The sequence below is a fragment of the Salvelinus sp. IW2-2015 genome, unplaced genomic scaffold (assembly GCF_002910315.2).
Source record: "Salvelinus sp. IW2-2015 unplaced genomic scaffold, ASM291031v2 Un_scaffold3910, whole genome shotgun sequence".
NCBI classification, from domain to species: Eukaryota; Metazoa; Chordata; class Actinopteri; order Salmoniformes; family Salmonidae; genus Salvelinus; species Salvelinus sp. IW2-2015.
In genome coordinates this window covers 43,225-50,152 of record NW_019945184.1, presented here as the reverse complement: position 1 = coordinate 50,152, position 6,928 = coordinate 43,225, and the positions used below count along the sequence as shown (strand labels likewise).

General features: G+C 41.3%; 1 pseudogene; it reads left to right on the top strand.

Annotated features, from left to right (window-relative positions):
* Positions 1-2,002: 2,002 nt before the first annotated feature.
* LOC112076657 (fibroblast growth factor 5-like) overlaps positions 2,003-6,928 on the top strand; it is a 20,823-nt pseudogene continuing 15,897 nt past the window's right edge.

Genomic DNA, 6,928 nt, shown 5'->3' with positions numbered 1-6,928 from the left:
GTAGGGTTGTAGGGCTGTAAATCCGTAGGGCTGTAGGGCTGCAGGACTGTAAAGCCGTAGGGTTGTAGGGCTGTAAATCCGTAGGGCTGTAGGGCTGCAGGACTGTAAAGCCGTAGGGCTGTAGGACTAACGCCGTAGGGCTGTAGGACTGTAAAGCCGTAGGGCTGTAGGACTGTAAAGCCGTAGGGCTGTAGGGCTGCAGGACTGTAAAGCCGTAGGGGTGGTAGGGCTGCAGGACTGTAAAGCTGTAGGGCTGGCAGGACTGTAAAGCTCGTAGGGCTGCAGGACTGTAAAGCTGTAGGGCTGCAGGACTGTAAAGCCGTAGGGGTGGTAGGGCTGCAGGACTGTAAAGCTGTAGGGCTGCAGGACTGTAAAGCTGTAGGGCTGCAGGACTTAAGCTGTAGGGCTGCAGGACTGTAAAGCTGTAGGGCTGTAGGGCTGCAGGACTGTAAAGCCGTAGGGGTGGTAGGGCTGCAGGACTGTAAAGCTGTAGGGCTGCAGGACTGTAAAGCTGTAGGGCTGCAGGACTGTAAAGCTGTAGGGCTGCAGGACTGTAAAGCTGTAGGGCTGCAGGACTGTAAAGCCGTAGGGCTGTTGAGCTGTAGGGCTGCAGGACTGTAAAGCTGTTGAGCTGTAGGCTGCAGGACTGTAAAGCCGTTTTTAAGGGGGGGTGGTAGGGCTGCAGGACTGTAAAGCTGTAGGGCTGCAGGACTGTAAAGCTGTAGGGCTGCAGGACTGTAAAGCTGTAGGGCTGCAGGACTGTAAAGCCGTAGGGGTGGTAGGGCTGCAGGACTGTAAAGCTGTAGGGCTGCAGGACTGTAAAGCTGTAAAGCTGTAGGCCTATCTATTTGAAACCCCACTGCCCCTCACATACACACGCAGTTCTTCATCTTTATATTGTCGCACTCAGGTCGCACCGCAAAGTTTGAACTTTCCACAGCAACTCTCAGATTTCGACATAAGACCGTCAAGGCCTCGTCTCTCTCTCGTTCAGTTATTCATTATTGGTGTGCTGCAGATCTATTAAAACATGCTGCGCATGCTGCGTCCTGGCACCGAGGAGTGGAAAATGCGCACTGTCAGTTTCATGCTCTTTTGTTGGCCTCGTCGTTGCTGTTTGCATCGCAGGTCGATATTGAGCAGAGCTGGTGTTTGAGAGAGAAAATCCGGATGAGAGAAAGAGCGTCCTTCAGAAGTCCGGCATGCATTTAAGCAGTGAGATCATTGTGTTGGTTATAAATATCTCCGTGTGTGCCAGGCCAGCCGAACCACTCCAGCAAGCAGCTACAACACCAACTTAGTCTCAGAGCATTTGGTATTATTCTGGATGTAAATCCGGGACCGTCCATCTAGTACTTTTTTTTAAAGTTTCGTATGTTATGTAGTAACTTGTGGATGTCCATCATCTATTTCGTACAATATGTTATAAATTACAATTCGTACAATATGTTACAAATTTTCCGAATGTACAATATCTTGTGAATTTGATAAACATATGGTATGTTACAAATACCAATTTGTTGTGATGACCGTTAGCTAGGTGGCTAACGCTAATGTTAGCTAGCTCTAGGGGTTAGGGTTAGGGGTTAGGTTAAAGGTAGGTAAGTAAGTAAGTTCTAAGTAGTTGCAAAGTAGTAAAACAAGTTAGTAGTAGCAAAGTTGCTAATTAGCTAAAATTGTCCCTAGTGAGATTCGATCACGCAACCTTTCGGTTAGCTAGACGTTCGGTAAGACTTTGATTCAACCACCCTCCATTCAATTTAGCCTTAAGGCAACTTTTTTTTGTCTTATGTAACCATACCAAATGTAACATATACTAATTTGATTGTCCCGGATTTACATTTACTATGTTACATCTAGTCTATGAGACCAGTCTGATAATATACACCGCCTCGCTGCACGGCCGGCCGAACTCTGCTGGAACTGGATGTGCGCGGTGTGCGCACGGTTCCTCGTGCACTGGCACAGCACACTAGAGAGCTCAAGAACCACAACAACAAAATGCCAGAAGGAGAAGAAGTGGCCTAGCAGAGCCAGAGGACAGACAGAGTTTCCTTTTTGTTGTTGTTGGGAAGAATGAATGTTCCTCTCTCTCTTTTTACCTTCGCTCTGCTGCAGCTGATTTGCGCAGCTGTGGTCTCCATCGCCGCGGTAGTAATCACTGGATCGGTTGAATACGTCTCTTTGGAGGACCAACTTCTGGAAGACGGTACTATGAGTGGTTCAGGACGCAGGACTTGCAGACTGTACTGTCGGGTTGGCATTGGTTTTCATCTCCAGATACACACTGACGGAAGAGTCAACGGCAGTCATGAACCTAATCAGTTGAGTAAGTTATTATGAAATCATTCTGCTACGGCCAGGCCTTTCGAAGTGGATATTTAGTTAATTATCCATAAAGTGCGAGTGGATAGAGAGAAGGTCATGCTGAAATGGAAGACTATTGCTGGGTTTCCAACATGAAAGTATTATACATTATTGCATGAAGTTGTCTCTGAACTATAATGTTTAGGCTATTACAATGTATCCTGAAAAAGGTGTCCATTCATATTTTTCCATTAGCCATTTAAACTTTAATTGTAGTATATTTAAGCAATAAGGTACGAGGAGGTGTGGTATATGGCCAATATACCACAGCTAAGGGCTGTTAAGCACGACGCAACGTGGAGTGCCTGGATACAGTCCTTAGTCGTGGTATATTGGCCATATACCACAAACCCCAGAGATGCCTTATAGTGCTATTATAAACTGGTTACCAACGTAATTAGAAGCAGTAAAAATAAACGTTTTGTCATACCTGTGGTATACGGTCTGATATACCACGGCTGTCAGCCAATCGGCATTCAGGGCTCGAACCACCCAGTTTACAATTACTTATATATAACCATGACATGTTTTAGGAATAACAAGTCACTGCATAGCTGTGGAAGGATTGTGTCATGTCAAAATATGCTAAATAATACATACGTAATTTATTCATAGGGTTCTGATTCGTAACATATCTAGCTAACATATATCTATAATATATATCGTGCTACACATGTCAGTCACAGTCAGCGATAGCAGCCCTGCCATTCCTACACCTATCCTTAGCCTCGGGTTACTGGTTTCCCTCAGGAGCTGTTGACTGGAGAATGGCCTGGGCCTGTATTACAGAAAGTGTCTCAGAGAAGGAGTGCTGATCTAGGATCAGTTTGACTTTCAGATCACAATGAATGGAATTGTATAAACAGGGGAGGACCTGCTCCTAGATCAGCACTCTGTGGAATGGCTTGTTTTGTGACTCTTTGGGACAGGTTTGTATGTGTAACAGGTGCAGCAGAAGAGACCAGGATGGTTTGGATTGGACTTCAGTATGATTGTCATCACAACAATGCAATGTGCAACATGATTGGATGGTTGTCATTGGCTCTGTGTGTTACAACGTTGGGACATACTCATTTTCTAATTATAGTTTCCTCAGTCTAAAAGTGTTTTAAATTCATATCTTTTTTAAATATATATATAATAATAATAAAAAATTGTTAATGGCAAAAAGTTTAGCTAGTCAAATAATGTTACTCTGGATGATGATGTAATTGATGGAAAGACTCTTGTAAATCTTTATAAATATAATAATACGATCTTATAGGCTAACTATTATATACTATTTTATAAGACCATTTCAAAGAGGACAAGTCACCTATAGTAATACTACAGTAATACTATAGTAATACTATAGTAATACTATAGTAATACTACAGTAATACTATAGTAATACTACAGTAATACTATAATAATACTACATTAATACTATAGTGGTACTACAGTAATACTATAGTGGTACTACAGTAATACTATAGTAATACTTGTTTGAGATCAAAACAGTAACAGGAATCTGAAAAGTGTGTCTGTGTGTCTCCAGCCTACAAATCAAATCAAGTTGTATTGGTCACATACACATGGTGTGTCTCCAGCCTACAAATCAAATCAAGTTGTATTGGTCACATACACATGGTGTGTCTCCAGCCTACAAATCAAATCAAGTTGTATTGGTCACATACACATGGTGTGTCTCCGGCCTACATGTAGCCTACACATAAATCAGGATTTGACCTTTAGTAGAATTCCACAACCCCAGACATCTACTAACTCTCATTTCCTTTAGTAAACTATTTAAAGCTGACCATAAACATACTGTAATTCTCTCTTTCTCTGTTTTCATTTCATGGTTTTTAGAAGCCTTGTCATATTACAATACCTGGAAACATAGTTGTTTTTAAAAACTACGGATCTGGTCGTTTTGTGAATCCTTTTCAGTGGTCATTTTAATAAAGTCTTAATTTCTCTCCATTTAAAACGTAAATAATATTAACGTATAATAATGCCTCATGAGCTTAGCGCAACTATCTTACCCTATCATAACGCCAAAATATAAGGTTACATATTTCTGGCCCCGTCCTTCAGCTGTACCAAAACAAGTGGTGGGTGAGTAGTATACCACAACTGAGGGAAGAGCAGAATGTAGCTTTAATGTGTCGGCTGTTCTAACAGAGACAACAGCAAGACGGGATGTCTGTGACTGACCACTTGACAATCGAGTCTCATATTATCATCATTCATTGAATTTGATATTGATTTCAAAAAGGAATCAACTTTTTTTTTTTTTTGTAATGTTGTCTACTCCCATTAACATCAATGCATGATTAACAAGTTGTTGAGTTGTGTGTTTGTTGACAACTTTGATGTAGGATTACTGAAGATGGCTAGCAGCCCTTCTTACTTCTGTTTCTCCAAGAAAATAGATACGGTAAAATATATTCCAGCAACTCAGTAACACATACAATGGTAATACAGTGTTATTACTATAGTGTTGTTACTATAGTGTTGTTACTATAGTGTTATTACTATAGTGTTATTACTATTACTATAGTGTTATTACTATAGTGTTGTTACTATAGTGTTGTTACTATAGTGTTGTTACTATAGTGTTATTACTATTACTATAGTGTTATTACTATAGTGTTATTACTATTACTATAGCGTTATTACTATAGCGGTATTACTATAGTGTTATTACTATAGTGTTATTACTATAGTGTTATTACTATAGTGTTATTACTATAGTGTTATTACTATAGTGTTATTACTATAGGCTTTCGGTGGAAACTACAAATGTAGTGCGTTACACTTACTATACGCGGTAATTACTATACCAGGATGGCCCACAGGGTTGATTTATTCATTAAATATAACGCTGTGTTAGTTGGTTTTAGCATCAGATACATCCCACGTGTTATTACTATAAGATATAAGTGTGTTATATTAACGCTTGTAATTGGGTTTAGTGTTATTACTATACGTGTAGTATCTTACCTACTCACCACCGTGTTTATTCTTATAGTGTTATTACTGATAGTGATTATTATAATATCATATTGTATTAACGGCTGTATGGTTAGAACAGAGCTCCCACCTATAGCTATATAACCGAGGCTGTGTAGAGGTTAACGGACATCAGTGATAGAATTCCCATCTACGGCTGTAGTTACCCTAGATAAGTGTAAACTCATACCAGTGTAAATAGATACTGCGGGGTCTAGGTAGTTTAACCACCACGAGGTTAAGCATCCTCACAGTGTATCCAAACTGATCTATAACCTGTACTCCGCGTGTTAAGTACAGTAGCTCGCCCCACCAGATATAATAAACCTGTAAATGGTTAGACAGAGCTCCCACCCAGATATAGAGAGATAAGTCGACTGATCATGGTGTTCATGGTGGTACAGAAACCACGCTCCCACCAGAGTTCATAATAACGCGTATGTGTATACTGGTTAGTACGAGCTCCCCTCACACCAGTAATTATTATACCTGTATGGTTTATGACAGAGCTCCCACCGGCATCCAGCGTTGTTGTTTAGAGGTATTTATTAATTATCGCTTTGTAATTGTAAAGTCATGGGTTGATTATTTTTTTTGTTATTACATCACACAAGTAGAGTGACTAACGTCCCTATAATGAACTGGATCATAACTAAATCCTTTTAGAGAGACCAAAGTGTAAACTAAGGTTCTTTGATGGCTGCTTGCCAACTGGCTGCCACCCTGTTAATGAAACAAGGACAACCATCATCCCTGCAATGTTTTTTCAGATAGAAAGGAGAGACCAGACAAGATTATAAAGAGAGAGACAGAGACAAAGACAGAGACAGAGACAGAGAGGAACCTAGAAAATCCTAGAAAAGTACATAACTGATGTATTGTTGTGATGATGATTCTGTTCTCAGGCGTCCTGGAGCTGTTTGCGGTTTCTCAGGGGGTCATCGCTATCCGAGGAGTCACAGCAACAGTTTTAGCCATTGAACAAGAGAGGCAAGGCTACATGCTATCGTAAGTATCCTATTTATTATATAGTGCATACTTTTGCCCAAGGCCATAGGGTGCCATTTGGATACCATTTGGATACCATTTTGGATACCATTTTGGATACCATTTTGGTGGCCATTTTGAGAAGAGACTTTCAGAAACTCCATTGTTTCTTGTCTGAAATGAATTTGGCCTGAACACTAAGGAAGATGAAAGCCATAGCATGCCTCAATCTGTTTGTGCTGTGTTGCCACCAATGGGACCAGGCTAGAAAGTCACGGCACTGACAACAAATGTGACCATCATGAGGAATTGCAGATTTATTGTCTTCTTTTTTTAAAACTCTGAATTGCTTCAAACGACTTTAAAATCTGTGCCCAGCAGTCAGTCAACCAGTCAGTCAGGCCAGCCAGCCAGCCAGCCAGGGGGCAGCTACACTGCTGTTTGTAAGCTGGCCAGCCAGTAAGCACCTTAGGCGGACCAGACAAAACACACTGCTACTTTGTAAGCAGGCCTGCCAAACAGCCAGCCAGCCAGCCACCAGCAGGACTTGCCCTTTGCCAGCTGCAAGCGCCAGCCG